General features: G+C 44.6%; 1 protein-coding gene across 3 annotated transcripts in view; it reads right to left on the bottom strand.

Annotated features, from left to right (window-relative positions):
* TEAD3 (TEA domain transcription factor 3) overlaps window positions 1–23,776 on the bottom strand; it is a 181,443-nt gene extending 157,667 nt beyond the window's left edge. For all 3 annotated transcript variants that reach the window (XM_030220895.1, XM_030220896.1, XM_030220897.1), the window contains exon 1: window positions 23,726–23,776. The gene's annotated coding sequence lies outside the window, so the exon portion shown is untranslated. The remainder of the gene's footprint in view (window positions 1–23,725) is intronic.
* Between the last annotated feature and the right edge of the window lie 440 nt (window positions 23,777–24,216).

Genomic DNA, 24,216 nt, shown 5'->3' with positions numbered 1-24,216 from the left:
GCGCTGCGCAACCCTGGTAGCGCTTTAGAAATGTTAAATAGTAGTAGTAGTAGTATCTCTTGTTTGTCCTGTTTGTCTGTCCTAATTAGATTGTAAGCTCTGTGGAGCAGGGACTGTCTATTCATGTTCAAGTGTACAGCGCTGCGTACGTCTAGTAGCGCTTTAGAAATGATAAGTAGTAGTAGTAGTATTTATTTATACTGAGCACTTGTTACAGCGCCAAGTGATCCAGAGATATCAAGGCGGTTTACAATAGCAGATAAACTGAACAGGCCAAAAAAAACACCCAAATATAAAAGACAGAGATTGAGAATACACAATACAGGAGTGGATATTGCATAGCACAACTGAAGGTGAAACAGAACCACCACGATTGCCAGCATGGGCATCCTAACACAGTTGATAGCAGCAGATAAAGACCAAACTGGTCCAACCAGACTGCCCAGTAAGCATTTGGGGTTGTAACTGCTGTTTCATGCAGATTACTTATGCCTTTCAGGTTCAGCCCTAACAGCAGCACCATTAGCGAAATCCAGTCCAGGAAAGGTCCCTGAACCAACAGTTGATGGATCTGGACAGGAAGCACTTGAGAACAATATTAAGACTTGAATACGTTTTATTTGAATCAGACTCAGTTCCTTGTCAAGTATGGCTACTTCCATTCCAGAAGAAGGTGTGAGAAAAAGGGACCCCCCCCCCCCCCCCCCCACACACACACACACACACACACACACACTTCAAAGCCGGAGGCAAGAGGAGCTCCAGAAAGACGCAATGCACTTATTTCTCTAATGCCTCTCTCCAGCTGCAGCGCATAGCTGTGAGACAGCTTAACTAAATTTCCACTTTTCTATCACTTCCTGTGTTTTCCGGCCTGGCACGGGGCTCAGGAAGCAATCAGACTAGAAACCACAAGAGTTCCGTGGCAGCGAGGCCATGAAACAGCATCACGCTGCTTCTGGCCTGCCAGTTGGGGAGGGGGCATCCTGAACAAGCCAAACAGCATCAACAATCTTTGAGGAACAGGGTCTGGGTCTCCCAGAGGAGCACTCGAGCTTAAGAAATATGAAAGGTAGCATTTGTACTTGCTTTGCTGTGTCCGTATTAAGAACCTTAACACCGTCTGGCAGCCTGCAAAGAACTCATTCCCAAATACTTGTCTTCAACAATCAAAGGAAAAAGTGACATGATATTTAGCACCTGCAATTCTTCCGGAGCATGGGCATGGATTGGCCAGGGCAGTATCAGAAGCGACCCTGGCTTAGAAGATTTGGCAGTGGTGAATTCCTTTCTCTGTGTGCTCATAAATATAAATTATTCAAGAAACAGATAGGAACTTTTTTACAGGGAATCTATCCTTGTGATAAAAAGCACTAAGGAATTGAATGCTGCAGCCTCAGGACTGGCCCAATGGGATCTACCTGGATGGGACACGGAACAGATTTTGACAGTAGGGAACTATTCTTCTGAGCCAGAATCTAAAGAAACTAGCTTATAAAAAAGGAAGAAGAGGTGATAAAGAGAAAGACACAGGAGCAGTGTTGCCAATTACTCAGTCCCCAAACCCGCCCAAAAAGTTCACACCCCCGCCCCCGCCGTCATCAACCCCGCCGTCAGCAACCCCACCCCGCCGTCATCAGCTCCACTCCCGCCGTCATCAGCTCCGCCTCCTCTGTCATCAACCCCGCCCAAAACGTAATCAAACCCCGCCCAAAACGTCATCAAACTCCGCCCCCGCGGCCCGAAAAACTGCACAAAAACCCGAAAAATAGCCCAAAAAACCGCAACCCGCAGCAGATAAAAATTTCCCGCAGCGAGTCACGGAAAACCGCCCAATTGGGCGGGAAAACCGCCCACCTGGCAACCTTGCACAGGAGCCCAGAAAATGGAGGTCATAGTCATTGCACAGTGGCGACCCCTAGAGAGTCATTCTAGAAAGTGGTCTCCGATGCTTAGATCAAGATAATTCGCAAAAAGGCAGAGAACTCGAGCGTCCCACGGACAGACACGGAGTAGAAGAAAAAGTAGGATGTTTGACCACGGAAACCAAACACTGGAAAGATGGATTCTTCAAGACACAAACACTTATTAAATCGAAAGACTGGACACAAACGCGTTTGTGTTGAGTCTTTTGATTTAGTAAACGTTTGTGTCTTGAAGATTCCATCTTTCCAGTGTTTGCTTTCTGTGGTCAAATATCCCACTTTTTCTTCTACTCCGATGCTTGGATCCCACATATGTGTGTAAAAGACTAGATTAATGGTAAGGAGGATATGCACATACACACAAGATACACTCAAATTCCACCTGAGCACTATTCTGTATCTTACACTGTGTATTTTACAGGTAGGTGCACACATGGTCGAAGCCCACATGTGTGTAACTTACACGCATATCTCTGACATTTAGATGCGAGCATTTAAACCAGCTGTAGCTCTCTGGCTGGTGTGAGTGTTCCCACCTAAATGATAGGCGTCTATCTCACCTGCCATGCTAGTATTCTATAAAGGAAAGTAGGCATCCACATATAGATTCACCGTTACAGAATTACCCTCCCTGCGGCCACATTTAAGGCCATGATCGCAAGGTTCTAGAAGATGCCCCGGTAAATGGCCCTGGCGAAGGACCGTCTCTGCTGTGACAGGACTAAGGTACCTTGGGCAGGAATATAGAGTAGAAGAAAAAGGTGGTTTTGAAGGTTGGACCATGGTGCCAGACCCCAGCCCTGGTTCTGAAAGACCAAAAGAGCAGAAAACTGTCCAAATAAAAACGAGCAGAATGCCAATGACAGAGAACTAAACGACCACCGGATTGCTACCTGGTACAGTTATTCCTTGATCACTTTCATTCCTGCATTGGTTTTATGTCTACATTTTGTTTTTAAGACCAGTCGGACAATATGGGGCCATTCGATAACTGGCCATCACGACGTTTCTCTCTGGAAACTAAAACGTATAAAACCTTATTTTCCTAGAGAAGTCTTGCGCAATTTAGTTCAATCACTGGTCATTAGCCGCCTTGATTACTGCAATGGAGTATATGCAGAGTGCAAAGATATGCTTCTAAAAAAAAAACCTACGAACTGCCCAGAATACAGCTGCTAGGCTAGTTTATGGTACATCGAGATTCAAAAGTTCAAGACCGCTGCGTGAGAAACTGCACTGGCTTCCTGTCAAGGACCGAATCACTTTTAAAATTTGCACTCTGGTGCATGAAATCATCTACGGTGAAGCCCCAGCATATATGGACACCCTAATCAACTTGCCACCTAGGAACTCTCACAGATCAGCCCGTTCGTACCTAAATCTCCATTACCCAGTATATAGTGGCGTCAAGCACAAGACCACCTATGCATCCACCTTCTCCTATATTAGCGCTCATTTGTGGAATGGTCTACTTAAATTGGTGAAACTTACTGCTGATCACCCGACCTTCAAAAAACGCCTCAAGACCTTTTTATTTGGGAAAGCTTACGCTCAAATCCCGCCTAGCATCTCTAACTTCTGACCTGTCTCTGTCACGGCGTCATATTGATCACCACTCCTCTTTCTCTTTTTCCCTTCTTTGCTTTTACCCTTTCTCTGTTATACTTCTAAGCAATTGATTGTTTGTTTGCTGACTTGATGTATGTTTTTACAGACTGTTGTAAGCCACATTGAGCCTGCCCGTGGGTGGGAAATTGTGGGATATAAATGCTATAAATAAATAAATAAATAAATAGACGTAGGTGTCTAGATGCAGCTAATTCTATAATGCAATCTGGATACCAAGATTCCCTTATTGAATACTTGTACATATTGACATTAACGTGCCTGCATTCAGACACAGCCACTTACTCCATACTAGGAGCAGACCTAAGCATGCGTACCTAACTTAGGGAAAACAACAAGGAGGAGGAAAAAACCTCACGAAACCGTGAGACACAGAAACAAACCAGTGAGGTAGGTCCAAAGAGGACACTTTATTGAAATTGAAAAACGACCCGACACGGCCGTGTTTCGGCCCAAAGGCCTGCCTCAGGGGTCTTGTAAAATCTCTGAAGTCGTGGAAGATAATGGATGTCGAAATGAATTGTAGAAGTAATCTGGTAATGAGATCCCTCAGCAATCTTCTATCTTGCAAAAGCGCTATGAAAAAGGAGTAATGGCCGTGCGTGCGGCCAGCGTGAACAGTTGCAATATTCACACTGGCCGCACACAGATTGCTGAAGGATCTCATTACCAGATTACTTCTACAATTCCTTTCGACGACATCTTTCACGACATCAGAGATTTTACAAGACCCCTGAGGCAGGCCTTTGGGCTGAAACACGGCCGTGTCGGGTCATTTTCCAATTTCAATAAAGTTTCCTCTTTGGAGCTACCTCACTGGTTTGTTTCTGTACCTAACTTAGGGGCAATTTTACTAAAGCTTAGCACACGCTAATAGAATCAGTGTGTGCTTGCTGCATTCCCTATTTTATGGGCCACGAGGCATCATTAACACACACTAAGCTTTAGTAAAAGGGCCTCTTACGGTATTCTGTTATGTGTGAAAATATTGGTCCTGCCCATCCCCCCCCCCCCACACACACACTTATATGCTACAAAAGTAGTGTGTGCCATTTACAGAATACAATGGTCTAACTAAAGCACATGTGCATGGGGAGGGGAGATACAGAATAAGAGAAAAAAAAATCCCCATATGGCATGAATGAAGATTTATGGCATCAGATTCCAGCCTGGTTCCAACTAATAGGGTAGATGAACTAGGAGGAGCAATCAATGTAGTAATATTATTTAAAAATGCAAATGTCTCACACAAATAGCTAATTGACATAATAACATTCAATCAAAAAAATACATATAACGCCAATCTAATAACAATGTCACAAAAGGACCCTACCCCTCTACCCACCCACCCCTAGAGTGACATGTCTTATATAACCTATCAACCCACTCATTACTTTTACCTCACCCATTTCTATTCTTCTATCACCTTCTCCCACTACTCCAACCAGAGTGACACCTAATCACACTGACCACCCTTCAACATCTTCAGTCCTTCTGTGACTGTTCTCTTGTGCTTGACTGCTTAAATATTTTAAATTTAAATGCTTTACTTTTTGTCTATTAGATTGTAAGCTCTTTGAGCAGGGACTGTCTTTCTTCTGTGTTTGTACAGTGCTGCGTACACTTTGTAGCGCTCTAGAAATGTTAAATAGTAGTAGTAGTAGTAAAATATACATAAACAACTAGCACCGATGATCGATCTCCTCAGCGTAATACTAATAATCCTAAAAGATAAACCGCTAAAAAGACAACCACGAAGTCCAACAATGTTGTTATCACGTTAAAACAAGGAGAGACAGACTAACCAACCCGGAAAAGGCTGGACGAGGACGTTAAGAGATAAACAGGTGGTCACCCAGTGGTGTGTAATAAATACCAAAACACCGATCCACATGAGAAAAAAAAAAGTTTATTTCCTTATTACTTATTTGTTTGAACCTAAGAAATTATAAGGGTTTGTGGAAACAGATGAAGAATCCTCTGCAGCAACTTCCTTCAGTTACCACTGTACCGGCTGCAATAACCGATTAACCTTCCTCCCTCAGAAAATGTGAAGTGTAAGATTAACCATTTTGAGTTTTTCTTATTTTCTTTAGGTTATCAATAGAAATCAAACAAAATAAAACATGGAAAAGAAAATAAGATGATACCTTTTTTATTGGACATAACTTAATACGTTTCTTGATTAGCTTTCGAAGGTTGCCCTTCTTCGTCAGATCGAAAATAAGCAAATGTGCTAGCTGACAGTGTATATAAGTGAAAACATTCAAGCATTACTATGACAGTAAAATAGATACCATTGGAGATTCTACATGGAATGTTGCTACTATTGGAGATTCTACATGGAATGTTGCTACTATTGGAGATTCTACATGGAATGTTGCTATTCCACTAGCAACATTCCATGTAGAAGGCTGCGCAGGCTTCTGTTTCTGTGAGTCTGACGTCCTGCACGTATGTGCAGGACGTCAGACTCACAGAAGCACAAGCCTGCGCGGCCACACTGGTGATCTGCAAGGGCCTACTTCTACATGGAATGTTGCTAGTGGAATAGCAACATTCCATGTAGAATCTATAGAAATCAAACAAAATAAAACATGGAAAAGAAAATAAGATGATACCTTTTTTTATTGGACATAACTTAATACATTTCTTGATTAGCTTTCGAAGGTTGCCCTTCTTCGTCAGATCGGAAATAAGCAAATGTGCTAGCTGACAGTGTATGTAAGTGAAAACATTCAAGCATTACTATGACAGTAAAATAGATACCATTGGAGATTCTACATGGAATGTTGCTACTGTTGGAGATTCTACATGGAATGTTGCTACTATAGCAACATTCCATGTAGAAGGCTGCGCAGGCTTCTGTTTCTGTGAGTCTGACGTCCTGCACATATGTGCAGGACGTCAGACTCACAGAAGCACAAGCCTGCGCGGCCACACTGGTGATCTGCAAGGGCCGACTTCTACATGGAATGTTGCTAGTGGAATAGCAACATTCCATGTAGAATCTATAGAAATCAAACAAAATAAAACATGGAAAAGAAAATAAGATGATACCTTTTTTTATTGGACATAACTTAATACATTTCTTGATTAGCTTTCGAAGGTTGCCCTTCTTCGTCAGATCGGAAATAAGCAAATGTGCTAGCTGACAGTGTATATAAGTGAAAACATTCAAGCATTACTATGACAGTAAAATAGATACTATTGGAGATTCTACATGGAATGTTGCTACTATTGGAGATTCTACATGGAATGTTGCTATTCCACTAGCAACATTTCATGTAGAAGGCTGCGCAGGCTTCTGTTTCTGTGAGTCTGACGTCCTGCACATACGTGCAGGACGTCAGACTCACAGAAGCAGAAGTCTGCACGGCCACATTGGTGATCTGCAAGGGCCTACTTCTACATGGAATGTTGCTAGTGGAATAGCAACATTCCATGTAGAATCTATAGAAATCAAACAAAATAAAACATGGAAAAGAAAATAAGATGATACCTTTTTTATTGGACATAACTTAATACATTTCTTGATTAGCTTTCGAAGGTTGCCCTTCTTCGTCAGATCGGAAATAAGCAAATGTGCTAGCTGACAGTGTATGTAAGTGAAAACATTCAAGCATTACTATGACAGTCTGACAGGGTGGGAGGATGGGGGTGAGTCGGAGGTATGCATGGGGACATCAAAGCATCATTTACAAAATATTTCACAGGACCCCACAGTTATCCACAAAGGAAAGATATTCAAAATAAAGGGATCTTTCACTTGCTCATCTTCCAATGTGGTATATATCATTCAGTGTAAAAAATGTAGCGAAGGATGCTATATTGGAGAAACAGGCCAGATGCTTAAGACAAGATTCAATTTACATAGACATCACATGAACAATACAGCCAGTAGGGCCCCCACCCCGGTGGGACAGCACTTCACAGAACCAGGACACTGTACCAGTGATTTCACAGTGAGAATCCTGAAAGGTAACTTTAAAACCATACAAGAACGTAAGACCTTTGAAGTCAGAATGATTGAATATTTTAACACCCAACAGAAAGGACTTAACAAGGATCTGGGGTTCCTAGCCCATTATAAACCATAAAGCTGTATTTCTCTGTTGATCACCCCACCCCTCACCTAGCCACACCCATCCTGTTAGAATATCAATGATATGCTTTGATGTCCCCATGCATACCTCCGACCCACCCCCATCCTCCCACCCTGTCAGACTGTCATAGTAATGCTTGAATGTTTTCACTTATATACACTGTCAGCTAGCACATTTGCTTATTTCCGATCTGAGGAAGAAGGGCAACCTTCAAAAGCTAATCAAGAAATGTATTAAGTTATGTCCAATAAAAAAGGTATCATCTTATTTTCTTTTCCATGTTTTATTTTGTTTGATTTCTATTGATAACCTTAAGAGTGGACTAACACGGCTACCACACTCCTCTTATTTTCGTTAAGATTGTTTTCCTGATCTTGGATCTTCCAATTGTGGACAATTATGTAAATATATATTGTTGAGAGAAAATGTTTTCTTTTTTATATTAATTTCTGTATTTCCTTACATTTATGTGATAAATGTGAATGTAATTAAGTAAAATGATAAATAAAATAAAAAGGAAAAAAAAAAGTACAAACGTCTTGGTAGTCAAGTCTTGAGTTTGCCGCTGCCCTTCCTCTATTTTCCAGTGAGTGGGGGAAAATGTAAAAGCAGACAGGATTTTACAGTAAAGAAAGGGCCTCTGGCAGACCTACAGTGAAGGGCAGGAAGCAGGTTGCTTGCTCTCCTTTTCTCAACTCCTTGTGTCTAGCACAAGCACGTCACTAGTACGAGAGCAGCTCAGCTGGTATAACCAGGGATAATAAAGGTAAGCACACACCAGACTGGTCTGACATGGAAACAGTCCCAATTATCTTGGGTGCCGCTGGCCTGATTAAAAAGAATTTCCAAGAACACCTCGATATATTGACTGTACCTATTAGACCAGGGGTGGGCAATCAGGGTCCCCGAGAGCCACAACCCAGTTGGGTTTTCAAGATTTCCACAATGAATATGCCTAAGATTGGTCAGCATGTACTGCTTCCACTGTTTGGAAATAGATCTCCTGCCAGGGGCGTAGCCAGACAGCAGATTTTGGGTGGGCCTAGGCAAGAAGTGGGTGGGGCCCCAAATGTTCTCTCCCCCACCCCCACATCAAAAAAATCTCTCAGCTGGTGGGAAAATGCTTCTCTCCAGTCTCCGCCTTGGTAGTCTGCAGCAGGCGTGCGCTGAAAACTGAGCATGCGAAGGTGCCAGTTTTGTGGAGAGCAGCGTTTTCATTACCATGTGCTACTGTTGGATGGGCCTGAGCCCTAAGTGGGTGGGCCCCGGCCCACCTGTAGCTACGCCACTGTCTCCTGCATAGCCATTGTGGAAATCTTGAAAACCCAACTGAGTTGTGGCCCTCGAGAATCACGGCTGCCCACCCCTGTATTAGAGACCTTATAAGCACCAGGTGGCAGCTCTCTTTAGCCAAGGCCATCCTTGGAGTGAGGGATCAGAGGAACTCTCACAGGCTCCATGGTTTTGTGGGGATTTTTTTTTGGGGGGGGGGGAGGGGAATCCTGTGCCATCACATTGACCCAACCCCCAACTTCACTTCATGCTTCTGAGCACCGCCAGGCCAGCAGTGCAGAGACCTCAGGTATATAGTGACAGATGGTTTCGGAGAGGGCCTGAACACCCAGCCCCCCCCTCCCCAAATCAATCTTGGATGCAAATTCCCCCAGGTTCTGGATCCCTCTAGAATCAGTTCTGTCATTTGCATAATGCAAATATTAAGAAACACACTGGCTGTTAACCAGAGGTTCAAGATTAAACCACAGCTTAAACATAAGGCTTGATCTTCTCATGATGTGCCCAAAACAAACTCATTTGGGGACACTGAATTATTCTGCACAAGGAAACGTCATCAGCTGCCCTATCTATGTTTGGGACACTATATATTACTACTTGATTACAAGTCCCCACATACTTTATAATACACGGTTCTTCTATTGGAAACTCTCTAAGTTCACAGCTTTAATCACCTGCAAACCCATCCTGTTTTGTGTGTCAAACTGGACTAGCTTGGTTAACCTTGACATCATGTTTTAATTTTATGACTAATTAATGTTCCTTAGGAAATGAGTCTCTGACCTGTTTTCTGATTCGTAGCACTGGCTTTATTTTCCAACATGCTGCCGGAGTCCTAGGCCGGTCCCTCATCCTCACACCTGACTCAGGTACCTCACTACAGGAAGTGAAATCTGATTCCAGTCAAAATGAAACAAAGAAAAACTTGATTGAACACAAACATTGCAAGCATGCCAATGGCACCTTTCATGAGCTGCTGGCAGGTTGAAAGCAATCAGTGGATTGTAATTTCTGGGATCGCTTCAGATGGAATCACATCCTGAACAATAATTTGGATTTACACAACATCATTGACCAAAGTGGGATCTAACACCTACGAACGTAAGAACAAAAGCCTAGTCAATCAAGCCCAGTATCCTGTTTCCAATAGTGGCCAATCCAGGTCACACATACCTAGCAATACACCAAAACAGTAAAACAGATTTTATGCTGCTTATCCTAGAAATGAGTTTATCTTGTTGGGCAGACTGGATGGACCGTACAGGTCTTTATCTGCCGTCATTTACTATGTTAAATAAGCAGTGGATTTTCCGAAGTCCATCTTAAAAATGGTTTATGGACTTTTCTTTTAGGAAATTAGCCAAGCCTTTTTTTAAACCCTGCTAAGCTAACTACTTCTACCGCATTCTCTGGCAACAAATTCCAGAGTTTAATTACATAACTAGCTGAACACCTCAGAAACACACATGCAGCTACTTTTGAGACGGGTGGCCTGGTCACACATCTCTGGTGCGTGAACTGCAAAACGGCTTCCAAAGTGGGCAAGTGAAATGAGACACTGGGAGAGAAAGCGATGCAGCCAAGGCCACAGTGTGCTGAATTTAGGTCCTACGATCGCTTGATTTTCAGTTCAGTACACTATGTGTTCGACTCTATGATACATGATTAATGTTGCATTTCCAAAAGTACAAAGTGACAAAACTCTTTTCTGCTAATCTTACAATCTTCCCCAGAAAGACAGAAATCAGGAAATGTATTAACAAGGGTTAATTCTATTAAGTAGGTGCTAACACTGTGCATAAATGCTTAGAATACCAGCACATATGTACGTAAATGCCAAAAATCCACCTAAGCACTAATCTGCAAATATAAGACATAAGCATCGCCACACTGGGACAGACCAAAGGTCCATCTAGTCCAGCTCCCTGTCTCCGACAGTGGCCAATCCAGGTCACAATCACCCGACAAGATCCACGGAGCAAAGCATTTTGGACTGCTCGTCCCAGGAATAGTGGATTTTTTCCCTACGTCCATTTAATAACATTCTATGGCCTTTTCCTTCAGGAAGCCATCCAAACCTTTCTTAAACTCTGCTAAGCTAACCGCCTTAACCACATTCTCCGGCAACGAATTCCAGAGTCGAATTACGCGCTGAGTAAAGAAAAATTTTCTCTTATTTGTTTTAAACTTACATTCACTTATGCACATAACTTCCAGAATAATACAAATTGCAAAGTCGATATTCAAAGTGATTTAACTGGCCAGTTAAATCGCCTGTTTGGCGCTAACCGCTAATTTTCAGTTGCGCTTAACTGGCTGGTGCCACTGTAAATGAGCGGTTAGCGCTGAACTGCAAACTGGCTATCTTGGGGATGTTCCACAGGGGCGGTGTTGGCACATGGCCAGTTAAATGCCGAGATTCAGTACTTAACCATAGTAACATAGTAGATGACGGCAGAAAAAGACCCGCACGGTCCATCCAGTCTGCCCAACAAGATAAATTCATAACTGCAGTTAACCAGTCAAGTTAACTGCATAAATATGACCTTAAGTGCTGAATATCGCATTTAACAGCTATGCGTTAACCAGCTCCAGAAAACGGGATATTCAGTACCCAAGCCTGGACATGGCCTGGCACTGAATATCCAACCACCGCGGCGTCAGCAAAACATTGATCGCTGCTAGCTGAATATTACCCCCTACGCAGGGGTGTGCTGGTAAATTTTTAACAATGGGCTCTCTCTCCGGGCATAGCCAGCCCTACAATTTGGGGGGGGGGGGGCGCCAAGGTGGACTGGGGGGGGCAACGCAAGCCTAGACATGGCCTGGCACTGAATATTCAACCACCACGGCGTCAGCAAAACATTGATCGCTGCTAGCTGAGTATTACCCCCTACGCAGGGGTGTGCTGGTAAATTTTTAACAAAGGGGCTCTCTCTCCGGGCATAGCCAACCCTGCAATTTGTGTGGGGGGTGGACAGGGGGGGGGGACATCGCAAGGCTCTCTCTCCTCCTCCTCGTGCGGGCACACTAGGCATACCTTTGCTGGAAGGGCTGCCGAGATCCACCAGCCAGTAAATGGACTGCCACCGCTCTCCGCAGCATGCTGGGACTTCTTGCGCATGCACCACGGGGGGGGGGGGGGGGCTATTACAACAACTGGCTCCCAAAATTCTTTAAAAAAATTTAAAATGGCTCTCATGAGCCCGTGACAGCCTGCTCCAGCACACCATTGCCCCTACGTATGTATCTTGAATTTTAGGTATGAAGACTTACATCAGCTCTACGGCTGGCATAAGTGCTGGCACCCAACCACTTAGGCACCTATAGATCCGCTTATGTTAGTCACTGTTACAGAATTACTCTCTGAATGTGCTGGACCTTCAGAAACAGTGAAACCCACAGACCCAACCAAACCAATAACAGATTAGAATTTACACCAGGCTACGTTACACCAGAAGCTTAGCCGAGATTGGGTGGCTGAGCCGGTGGGGTGGAGGCGGGGCTGGTGGTTGGGAGGCGGGGCTAGTGCTGGGCAAGACTTCTACGGTCTGTGCCCTGAAAATGGCAGATACAAATCAAGGTAAGGTATACACAAAAAGTAGCACATATGAGTTCATCTTGTTGGGCAGACTGGATGGACCGTGCAGGTCTTTTTCTGCCGTCATCTACTATGTTACTGCATGTCTCAGACAGCATTTGTCCTCATTAGTTTAGATCAACATGGAAGTGAATAATTTAACTATGTGGGAGAATTTCTGCTTTTCATTATTACTTCAGGGCTACACATTTACATCGTGTTTTCCTTACATCCCACACTGCACTGTACCTTATTATCTTCTGTGAACTTAAATGCTTGGGAAACCGCTGGCCCTGGACCATTTTGCCACCATTTGCAAAGCAACCAGGTTCTCAATTACAGCAGTATCAGAGCACAAAGTAACGGTTCCATATCTACTTGGCATCCTTAAGACACAAGATCCCTTGAAAATGCACCTCAGAGTTTTCAAATAGCTCCATCCATTCTGCATCATGTTAAAAGGTATAAATGCTTAAACTGTAAACCTTTGTTATGTCATTATTAAATTCCAAATCACAACAGCAAAACCACAAACCAGCACATGAATCAGAGAAGTCAATTTAGAAAGGCTTTTACATACTACACTGGGGCTTTTCTAAATCAAATGGCTGTAGCAGGGGCGTAGCTACGTGGGGCCACGGGGGCATGGGCCCCCGTAGATTTGGTCCTGGCCCCCCAGCCGCCAACCCTCCCCCGCCGCCGTTGGGTACCTTTGCTGGCGGGGGGGGGGGGGTCTGTTTCTGTGAGTCTGACGTCCTGCATGTATGTGCAGGACGCCAGGCTCACAGAAACAGAAGCCTGCCCTTGCAGATCAGCAACGTGGCCGCGCCGGAGAAGACGACTTCAGCTGGCAGGGGTTGGGGACCCCCGCCAGCAAAGGTACCGGACAGCGGCGGCGGGGGAGGGTTGGCGGCGGCGGGAAGAGGGGGTTGAAAGGGTTGGCGCCGGGAGGGGGGGTGTCAAAGGTGGTGGTGGTGGCGGCGGGGGTCGGCGGTGCCGGGGGGACTAAAATGTGCCCCCTCCCGCCAAACGCCCCTGGGCTGTAGACATGTGCATTAGTATATGCGCAGACAATAACATTACATGTGGGGGAGGGACTATGATGTGCACACAGAGCACACACACACACCTGCCTCAGAGAACATATAACTGTGCGCACAATTTTAAAAAATATCAGAAAGCTCAAATAAATCATTGAAAGAGCAGTAAAAAAATATATAAATATTTAAACATAAGCCAACATCTAAATAAAAATATAGATAGCGTGAGGACCTTCACAAAAGCAGGAATCAATGAAAAACAAATGCTACTTATAACAGCAACGCTTCCGAGGACGTAAGAACAAGCGCTGCCATATTGGGTCAGACCGAAGATCCATCAAGCCAAGTATTCTGTTTCCAACAGTGGCCAATCCAGGTCACAAACACCTGGCAAGATCCCAGGTCTTCACACTCTCTCTTCGTGGTCCTTTTACTAAGTCACGCTAGAAAGCGGCCGGCGCTATGATTAGCGCGTGGGTTTGCCGCACACTCTGACCACTTTCTAGCGCGGCTGAAAAATGGCTGTGGTCAGCTTTTCTTTAAAAAAAAAATGGCCACGCGCTAATTTCACCATTAGTGCGTGGCCATTACTACTGGGAGCCCTTACCGCCATCTATTAGCGCAGGCAACGCTCTCCGCCCCTAGACACACCTCCCCCAGCTAAAAATAAAAAATAGTTTTTACCACGAGAGTAGTGCGTGCTGCTGCCCAAATTACCGTAGGACGCCTCAGCACGTCCCACAGTAGCGCCCTTTACCACGTGGCAGGCCCGCATCAGGCCTACCCCGCCTTCGTAAAAGGGCCTCTATATATTTTTATGTAGATTTTGACTTACGCTTAAATATATTTTTTTACTGCTACTCCAATGATTTTTTGATATTTGAATGTATGTGAAAGTATTGCTCACTAGTGCCTATAGATCTTTTTTGACTTATTATCACTTGCTTTAAAAAAAAAAAAAAAAAAGTAATGGCCCCTTTTTTCAAACATTTTTTTAGGCAGCCTGGTATAAAGCTTCCCTCAAAACATATTTAAATAATTATGGATGGAGAATGTACACAAAAACCTTGGGCCCCTTTTACGAAACGGTGGTAAAAGAAGCCCTGTGGTGGTATCGGTGCACGGGTTTGCCGTGCGTCAAGGCCCCCTTTTACCACCTCCGGTAAAAGGCATTTTTTTTTCTTTCAAGGAAGGAAATGGCTGCAGTAAGTTAAACACTTGTCACATGGCCATTTCCTGGGGGCAGCCCTTACCGATTCCTATTTAGGATGTGGTAGTGCCTTAGCGGTAGCCCGGCAGTTACCAGGCAGCTCGAGGTGCTAGAAATTTTTAAAATATGTTCTAGCACCAGAATTGGCATATGGCAGGAGCTGGAACTACCGCTGGGCTCTCTTGGGAGCCTGGTGGTAGGGCCGAATCACCACACGCTAAGCCGGCACTAACCCTACCATCCTTTGGTAAAAGGGCTCCATAATGAAGCAAATAAAATAAACAAATATATTCAGGAATTTACTATATCTTTAAAAAAAAAAAAAAAAGGGAGGCACGGGGGAGCTCATACTCCAATCTGAGGGGCCCTTTTACTAAAGGGTTGGCGTGCGACAACAGGCTTGTCGCGCCAACCTGGAACTGCCGCAGGTTCCCAGCAGTAGCTACCACCTCCAGCGCATGCCATTTCCGGTGCTTCAAAAGGTTTTCTATTTTTGTAGAGCCGCTGCTTACCCAACACTAAATGGGCGGCGGTTACCACCGGATTAGCGTGAGAGCCCTTATCGCCACCTCAAAGGGCTCCCCTCAAAATGGCCGCGTGATAAACGGTTCACTTACCGCACGGCCATTTCTTTTCCAGAAAAAAAAAAAAAAAGACAGCCTTTTATCCGCTGTGGTAAAAGGGGCCTCTTCGCGTGTCAAAAACACGAGCCAAACGCTAGCACAGACTCCCTTTTTCCGCAGCTTAGTAAAACGGCCCCTGAGTAACCAAACTCAGATAGAAAACTGAAGGTCTCTATCAAGTACTACATGATCCAGTCACTTCACCCTCATGAATAAAACCATGTATTTCTCAGGTGATAATTTTAAATTCTGTGCAAAATCCCATTCACGCTTAAAAAAAAAAAATCAAGCAAGCTGCACAGAACCACACTAAAACACCTTACTTATAACCAGCGCATTTTTTCTAGCGAAAAAGGTGCCGGTACTCAAATGCCAGGGCACCCTTCAGGGGTGGGATGATCATTGAGGGACCCACCCCACAACAGCCAGGCTCCCTGCAAACAGTCACAGAATCTATGACAAGGCAGAATTGGTGTGTAGAGCCTGAGCTCTTTCATTAAAATATGAGGACCGTGGGTCAATTTTAGCAGACAAAGAAAAAGGTGCCAGTATTCAGTACCCCCTCAAAAAAGCCCTGCTTCTATTTGTCCCACCAAAGAAACATTACTACCTAATTGACTGGTTTCAGCCAACCAGTTAAAATCCCTCCCGTACGTGTGTCTGCCAGACAATCGGCAAAAATATTCATGAAAATATAAATATAGGACGAAATTCTATAAATGGTGCCTACAAAATCTGTGCTGATAAAAACCGCGCTTAGCGCTACTCTATAATCCTCGCCTAAAGTTAGGCGTGGTTTATAGAATACATGTATCACCTGTCCCCGCAACTAAACTTTTAGGTGCAACCATTTACACCAACTAAAACCTGATGTAAATGTATGTGCCGATTGCACATATTCTATAAGTGTGTGTGTGTAATGTTTAGGAATGCTCATGATCTGCCCATGCCCCTCCCATGGCCACGCCCCTTTTGAGATCCAAGCATTAGAATGTTCGTGCACCACTTTACAGAATACACTTAGAAAGTTGCACATGTAAATTCTAATTAGTGCCGATCAATGCTTCTTAATGGCCAATGATTGACGATTAGCTTGTTAAGCAATTAAATTGCACACACAAATCAGCCACAAAATCTGGGGGATAAAGCATTCACAAATCACTGTCAAACTGCCAGTGAGGCTGCCTCAAAACCTCTGAAAACGTTCTAAGCTGCCCAATTTCTATTTTCTGCTTTGTGTACTACTTGTTTTTGCCAATGCCAAGATCAATCAGCACATAAATTATTATCAGCTAGCAACCCTCCTTATTAAAGCGACATCACGCATCTGCCCCCAGAAATACAGCACAGAGTAGCCGTCACCTGAGCTTTTTACAGTACTGGAATAAACTGGGGATTAAGAATTCTTGGCAAACAGTGTGGCCAAGAAGCCTAACTGTTGGTGCGGAGGGCTGAGAATCTTGGAAACTGGGTTCAAGTCCCACTGCAGCCCCTTGTGACTCTGGGAAAGTCACCTAACCCTCTGTTGCCCCAGCTACAAAATCTTAGATTGTGAGCCCAGTAGGGGCAGAGAAAGCAGTAGAGTAGCCAGACAGCCAATTTAGGGTGAGCCAGAGATCAAAGTGGGTGGGCCAAAAATTTCATGTCTGCTGCTGCTGCCTCCACTCTCCCAAAGTAAATCCCAGATTTAACTTCCGCCTCCCCTCCCAGTGCCCTCTCTCTCTCCCTCCCAAAGCAAATGGAATACCTGAGCTGACGGGTATCCCCAAGCCCCGCCAGTTGAAGACCTCCTTCCCACCGAACGAGCTTACTTCTTGGGCAGCCGACAGCACTGTTCCTGAACCGCTGCTGCTAGACACTGGAGCGGATGGAGCGCAGCGAGAGCGAGCCCGCCGCCGCACACAGCCACGTCATACGGTCATACCGCGTAGGATGGAACGAGCTGCGCGACGCGACCTGCATTTCAGTGCCGACTGCCGAGTCTGCCTCTGCAAGCCCGAAGGGTAGGTGGGCTGGAGCCTGGAGATCAGCTGAGCGGGTGCCGTCTGCCTTGGTACGCTACGCGATGACTCGCTCAGTAGAAAACGCGAAAAAAGGCTGCTGCAGTGTGCGCGCTTGGGTGGGCGGGCTTGAGCCGAAATTGGATGGGCCTGGGCCCACCCGTAGCTACGCCCCTGAGAGAAAGTACCTGTATATAATATATGTAAACCACTTCGGATGTAAAAGAGAAAGATGATATATCAAATCACATCCATGAAACTATCTGGAATTCATTGGCTCAGTGAACCACATTAGGCCTGTTTGAGGTAGCCTGTAAATGGAACATCTTCAGTTACAGATAAAAGTAGATGGCATTCTTTATAAAGGTGTAGATAGTTGAATGAGCTACTTAACCTACTAATTTGCATCTCCAAACTCTTAATTTTTTTTTTTGCTATTGCTAGTTTACTGATCCCTCTCCTTGCTGTAGGAAACACACAGGCCCCAGCAGAGTCACCACTTTCATTGGAGATCTCCATATGGTACATCCAGGTATCCCTGGCTTCTGTGACAGTGAAAGGACAGTGATGCTGCAGGGCCGGGTCAAAGAACCATGGCACCCTGAGCCAACTTTTGGCTTGGCATGCCCCTCCCTCAGGCAATCCTCTCCCCGGCCTACCTTTAAAGGCAGTTTCGAATACCAACAACATTTCACCTGCTACCCACATTGGCCCCTGCGTCTTCTCTCTGCCGTGCCCGGGACCCTCCGATGACATAACTTCCTTTTTCCACAAGGGCGCAGCGGAAGGAAGACACTGGGTAGCGTTAGGTGAAAGGCTGTCTGTGTTTTGGAAGAGAAAACTACCTTTAAAGGTAAACAGAGGAAGACGGCCCGAGACAGAAAGAGAACGAGGGTTGCCAGCTCTTCTTTTTTCCCTGTACACGCAACGCCGCCAGGTAAGCCTTGGGCCAGCTCACGTATAGGGCCGGTGACATCACCGGCTCAGGCGTCTGGCGTCCTTTTATCTCCGGCACCCTGGGCCAGAGCCTCACATGATCCATAGGTTAAGCCGGCCCTGTGGTGCTGTGCACATGGAACAGATGCAGTAGGAAGACAGTATGTGCACTACGACTGAGTTAAGTTTCTTACAACCAAAGAGAGAGAGAGAGAGTGATGTGTGATCATCAATGCAGAGCTATTTACACAGCATTTGACACAGCTGACGCGATATGCCAAAAGACTCTTTTTGATTGTCATATTTTGTTCATAATTTTGTTCTTATAGTTTTTTCTTCCTTGTGTGCATTTTGTATTTTTCAATTTTTTAATTTCCTTTTTTCTACTATTTTTTATTTGCTTTTTGTTTTTATCTTTTGTTTGTTTTTCTTTTCCTTTTTTCCGTTTTTTTGCGTCATCTTCGCTGTTTTTGATTATTGTGATATGCCAAAACGCATAAAGAATAACAGTACATACATTTCCATTAAAATAGTTTACGATGATTTATGTACTTTTGCTGTAAACCACTTTGAGTTAAACTTTATTCATGGAAGATGGTATATAGATCGTACGTAACATAACTTGTACTCAGATGAGAAGCAGAGCAGGACACTGGTGTCCCTGAGAAAGAGAGAAAAAAAAAGTACAGGAAGGGCAATTTTCTGTTTTATGATGTTAAACATTAGCAAATGGGTATGAGGAGGCTGTATCCAGAAGCAAGTGGAAGCACAGAAGATTGGACAGAGGTGAGCAGACAGTTTAAAAGATTTGATCCTGTTTTCATAACACTAGTTATCCAAATGCATGTTCAGCAAATCAACAGGTAAAGTTTTTACATCTAGGGAAAGGGGAAAAGCTTCCCTTAACATTCACATGTTTTCAGTCAACGCATAGATAAGCTCTATAACTCGTTGTCAGAGGATGTGGTAAAAGCCGTTAATGTAGCTGGGTTTGGGCAAATTCCTGGAATCGGGCCCTATGTGGCATGTCCCCTGGTGCCCCCACCCCAACAATCAAGAAGAGGAGGCAATGGAAGCAATTTTTGCCCCACCCCCCTTCACCCTGGGTGGCCGCAGCATTCGCACAGCCCTTGATACAGTACTGTTCCTGGAGGTAAAGTCCACAAAAGATTATTAAGGTAGACCTAGGGGAAGCCACTGCTTATCCCTGGGGATAAGTAGCAAAGAATCTTGCCAATTTTTGGGATCCTGCCAGGTACTTGTGACCTGGACTGGCCTTCACTGGAAACAGAATACTGGGCTAGATGGACCCTTGGTCTGACCCAGTAGGGCAACTCTTATGTTCTTATCACCTAATTGTACTGAACAATAAGTAGCCAGAAGCACATTAAAAGTAAATAATGATTTTAAAAGTACTGTTTGGATCTAATTATACTATTTACACAGGACACTGAATTCATCCAACAAAAGTCTGAGAAATTTACCAAGTTTGATCTCAACAATCACTCACAACATAAGTACATAAGTAATGCCACACTAGGAAAAGACCAAGGGTCCATTGAGCCCTGCATCCTGTCCACGACAGCGGCCAATCCAGGCCAAGGGCACCTGGCAAGCTTCCCAAACGTACAAACATTCTATACGTGTTATTCCTGGAATTGTGGATTTTTCCCAAGTCCATTTAGTAGTGGTTTATGGACTTGTCCTTTAGGAAACTGTCTAACCCCTTTTTAGATTCTGTCAAGCTAACCGCCTTCACCACGTTCTCCGGCAACGAATTCCAGAGTTTAATTATGCGTTGGCTGAAGAAACATTTTCTCCAATTTGTTTTAAATTTACTACCCTGTAGTTTCATCGCATGCCCCCTAGTCCTAGTATTTTTGGAAAGCGTGAACAGACGCTTCACATCCACCTGTTCCACTCCACTCAATATTTTATATACCTCTATCATGTCTCCCCTCAGCCGTCTCTTCTCCAAGCTTGAGGGCAATTTAGGGCTGGGGTATGCTAGCGGTGTAAACAAATTATGATGGTGAATGCAGCCTGGGCTGGGTCCACCAATTCATGGCACCAGTACCTGCAGAAACCGCTGCTCCACTGGCAAGTTCAACTTACACACAGCATCACAGGGCAGTGCAATTACTGCTGTGCAGAACCCTACTCAGCCTACAATGGGTTCATTTGGATCAATAGCTAATATGACCTCTGAACAAAAGATCTCAGTTGGAGATACTGAATTTCTCCCTAAAAATCACCACTATTTAACATCCTCTGTAACAGATCACATAACATGAAAAAAAAAAAAAACAGATTCACACGTTTCTATTGGCTGAATGTCATCACTGCAAAAGTTTCAATCTACCAATCCGATTGAACCTTTTCCAGTGATGACATCCAGCCAATATAAATGTGTGAATCAATCTACCAATCAGATTATCCAGTGCAGCCTTTTCCAGCAAATAAACCCTAAACGTGCAACTGCATGAGAAGGTGGAACACTGTTGCACCCTGTCCATGTCCTCCTTAAATATAAAGTACATAAAGGAAATAAGTTATTGGGGTGACAGGTGTACCTCATCTTTTCTAGAGGTCAAGACTTAAAGTCACATTAAGCATATTCAGTGTGACTGGCAATTTTTTTTCTTTACATACTTATTATAAATGTTGGTGCTTTAGCATTGATATGTTATGGCATCAGGCTTTAAATGTTATTAAACTCTCACCAATAAGATTTTGCTTTCTCTCAGTTTTCTGAGTCCCTGGATCTCTTCCAACCCCCCCCCCCCCCCCCATCAATTTGCTGGTTGCCATATTAAAAAAAAAAAAAAAACTAACTCTCATGAAGCACAAAATCCACCACATACATAAATTTGCATCCAACTAGCCCCCCCCCCCCCCCCCCCCCCCCAGTCTATGACTGGCTTTAGTTTCCTGCCTCATAAAATTTGCTTTGCCTTTCTAGTTTCATAGTTTTCTTCACAAAGAAGCACCACTTCCTTCAGAAATATGTAGCTGCCGAGAACCACACGCCAGAGGTAAGACACCCAAAAGCCACAATACATTCTTCTCACCTCGCACTTTTACGATAACCTCAACATGTGAATTTGCTACTTATCCATAAAATACTTTGGCTATCTTCCACCAATTACAGAATGTGTTTAGCAACAACTGGAAAAATTAACTACCTCTGGATTTCTAACAAAATGATACGGAAGAAAAATTGGGCCCATGTTAGATACTTTTGGTGCCCAGGGCAGAAACACAGGAATGGACTCTGTCAATGCCAGGCATCCCTTAGTTTCAACAAGGGAGGCCCTAGTGATGCAGGGGCCTCCCCCTCTCTCTCTCTGCAATTTGGGTCCTGGAGGTCCTTAAGGGAGCTATCTAACCAGGGAACGTGAAGGAAGAACGTTATTAAAGGAGTTTCAGTACTTAAATGACTTTCTAACCTTAACAGATAATACAGAATGTGAGACTCCAGACTCCTTACCTGAACTACAAAAATAACTATATCTGAACGGCATTCACTTTTATCTATGGCAAATTGATCAAGTTTAGTTTTAAGTTTTAAAAAAAAAAAAATTTGTTTTTTTTAAAATTCATTTTGGCATAATCACATCCATACTGCCCAGGGTCGACCGCCAAAGGCAAGCTTTTGAGTGTCAAGGGGAAGATGCAGATATCGTGGGTTAACTAAGAGTGGACAAGGCAGGTGCTTTTCAGGCCCACAAAATATCCTTCTGCACCCACATGATTTGATAAATATTTTGGGGTGTAATTCATCACTGTGTTACATATGAAGAGTAACCTGACACAGAGCATCCTTGCCACCTTACCGGGCAGCACAAATGGGTCATTTCAATCTTTCATTGCTGTCATCCACTATGTAACTGTGCACACGCTCTCCATTACGCCAGTGACAAAGCGCAACACTGCCAATAACACTTGCTTACAAAATGATCTTATTACAATTGTCACCTGTGAAATGCCCATTACACCCACCCAGACTGCAAGACGAGGGTATTGCTTTTACACTGACTGCATCACCTGTTGAATTACTCTATGTGTTTTCATAACCGTAGGATGCTGAGAGATGGGGAGGGGGTTCGGCGAGGGGAAACAGCTGCCAGTCAGCTTTTAGGTCATCCCCTAGGAGTGAAAATAGTGTGCTCTGACATTGTGAATTCTATTTATACCACTTAAGGTGCCAATGTCAAATACATTACTGAAAGATTTCATTTCAGACTGTTGGTTGAGCTTCGGTTTTGAGTTTATCTGCCTGAAGGTTTAAATAACCGGGAAAGGGGCAAGGGAAAAAATGTGGCTATTTATAAGAAAGATTTTTAAAAATAAACAACAAATATACATACCCACACACACACACATATATATATTTCCATTGTCACAATGAGTCATTTCACCTCCTTTTGACAGTTAGTAACTGACAGGGGCCACTCTGAAGTGCACAGAGTGGCCCCTGTAAGTTACTGACTGACAAAAGGAGGTGAAATGACTCATTCAGTGTAGGCAAAAAATAAATAAATAAATAAAGCAGACATTTTGTCCCTAATGTAAAGGTGATCTTAATAGATGGCGTTCAGGTTGCTGAGAAAGAGGCTCGTTTTCAAAGCACAGAGACGTACAAAGAAAGTTACACGGGTTACTAATATAACTTTGCACGTCTCTGTGCTTTGAAAATGCGCACCTAAAAAAGCAACTTGTCAAGTACGGAAATCACGGTATGTAAAAAAACATTTTATCTGAACTGGTGGTAGATTATATTTACAGATTACTTTTTCTGCTTCTTTGTAAGACTACACCTCTTTCCCCCCCCCCCCCCCTCAAACTACATAATGGCTTATCTTCCAATCTGAACCATCCTTTTGTGAAGTGGGATCCTTTTACTCTGGGTCTAGATAAGACATGTTTCACTGCTCCGGATCAGCTGTCCCAACACACGCCAGAACTGACATTTCTCTTTCATAAAGCGTCTTGGACCTGAACCAGAAAGTTTTGGGGAAGGGGACTAGGAGACAATGTCGTTCGCGTTAGTGTTTTGTTTAAGGGAGGAGGGGGGGGGGGAGATTGCAAAAGGGGATCGTGTCTCTCTCCAGCCCCCTAGTTCCCGGGATCCCCCAGAAACAGACAGGACTCAGCAGCACCCCAGATATTTAGGGGGTACAAACTCCGAGCTCCGATGAGTCAAGCGAAGGAAAAGTTTGCCCAAGCCCCAAATCCGGCTGCGAATCAGTCGGGGAAACTGTCTTGGGCCCAGGGGAGGGAAGGCGGACGGTCCCCGGGACTCACCCCCCGACCCATCAACGCTTAGTCTCCCCCTCCCCCACTCTCCAAGCCCCCCCCCCCCCCTTCCCGGGAAGCCGCTTACCTGCTGACCGGAGCTGGGAACCGCCGAGCGCGGACAGGCAGAGAAAGGAAAGTTTGGAGCAGCGGCGACGAGGGAGGAGCGGAGGAGAGCCCGAGTGGAGCAGGCAGGCAGGGCCGAGCCGACCGGGCACCGTCTCCTCCCCTTCCTCCTCCCAGAGCCCCGGCAGCCGCTGCCCTCCACTCCTCCCCCTTCCATCAGACTCCAGTTCTCTCTCCCCACTCCCTGAAAACGCATCACCACCAGCTCTCCCTACCCCAACCCAAACGCTCCCCCCCTACCCACCCAAACACAAAACAGAACCCTTCGATTTCCCTCTCCCAAATGACTACCCCCTTCTCCCCCAAACACTCTCCTTTCCTTCTAAAAAAAAAAATAGTGACTCCCTCCCCACAGAAAAAAAACTAGCCTTTCACTGGCTCCAGAAATACTGACCCCTTCCCCCAAAGCAATTCCTCCACCCCATAAAAATACTACTCTTTTACTGTTCCTTC

The sequence above is a fragment of the Microcaecilia unicolor genome, chromosome 12, assembly GCF_901765095.1.
Source record: "Microcaecilia unicolor chromosome 12, aMicUni1.1, whole genome shotgun sequence".
Classification (NCBI taxonomy): domain Eukaryota; kingdom Metazoa; phylum Chordata; class Amphibia; order Gymnophiona; family Siphonopidae; genus Microcaecilia; species Microcaecilia unicolor.
The sequence above is the reverse complement of the archived record's forward strand: the minus strand, read 5'-3'. Positions and strand labels throughout refer to the sequence as shown.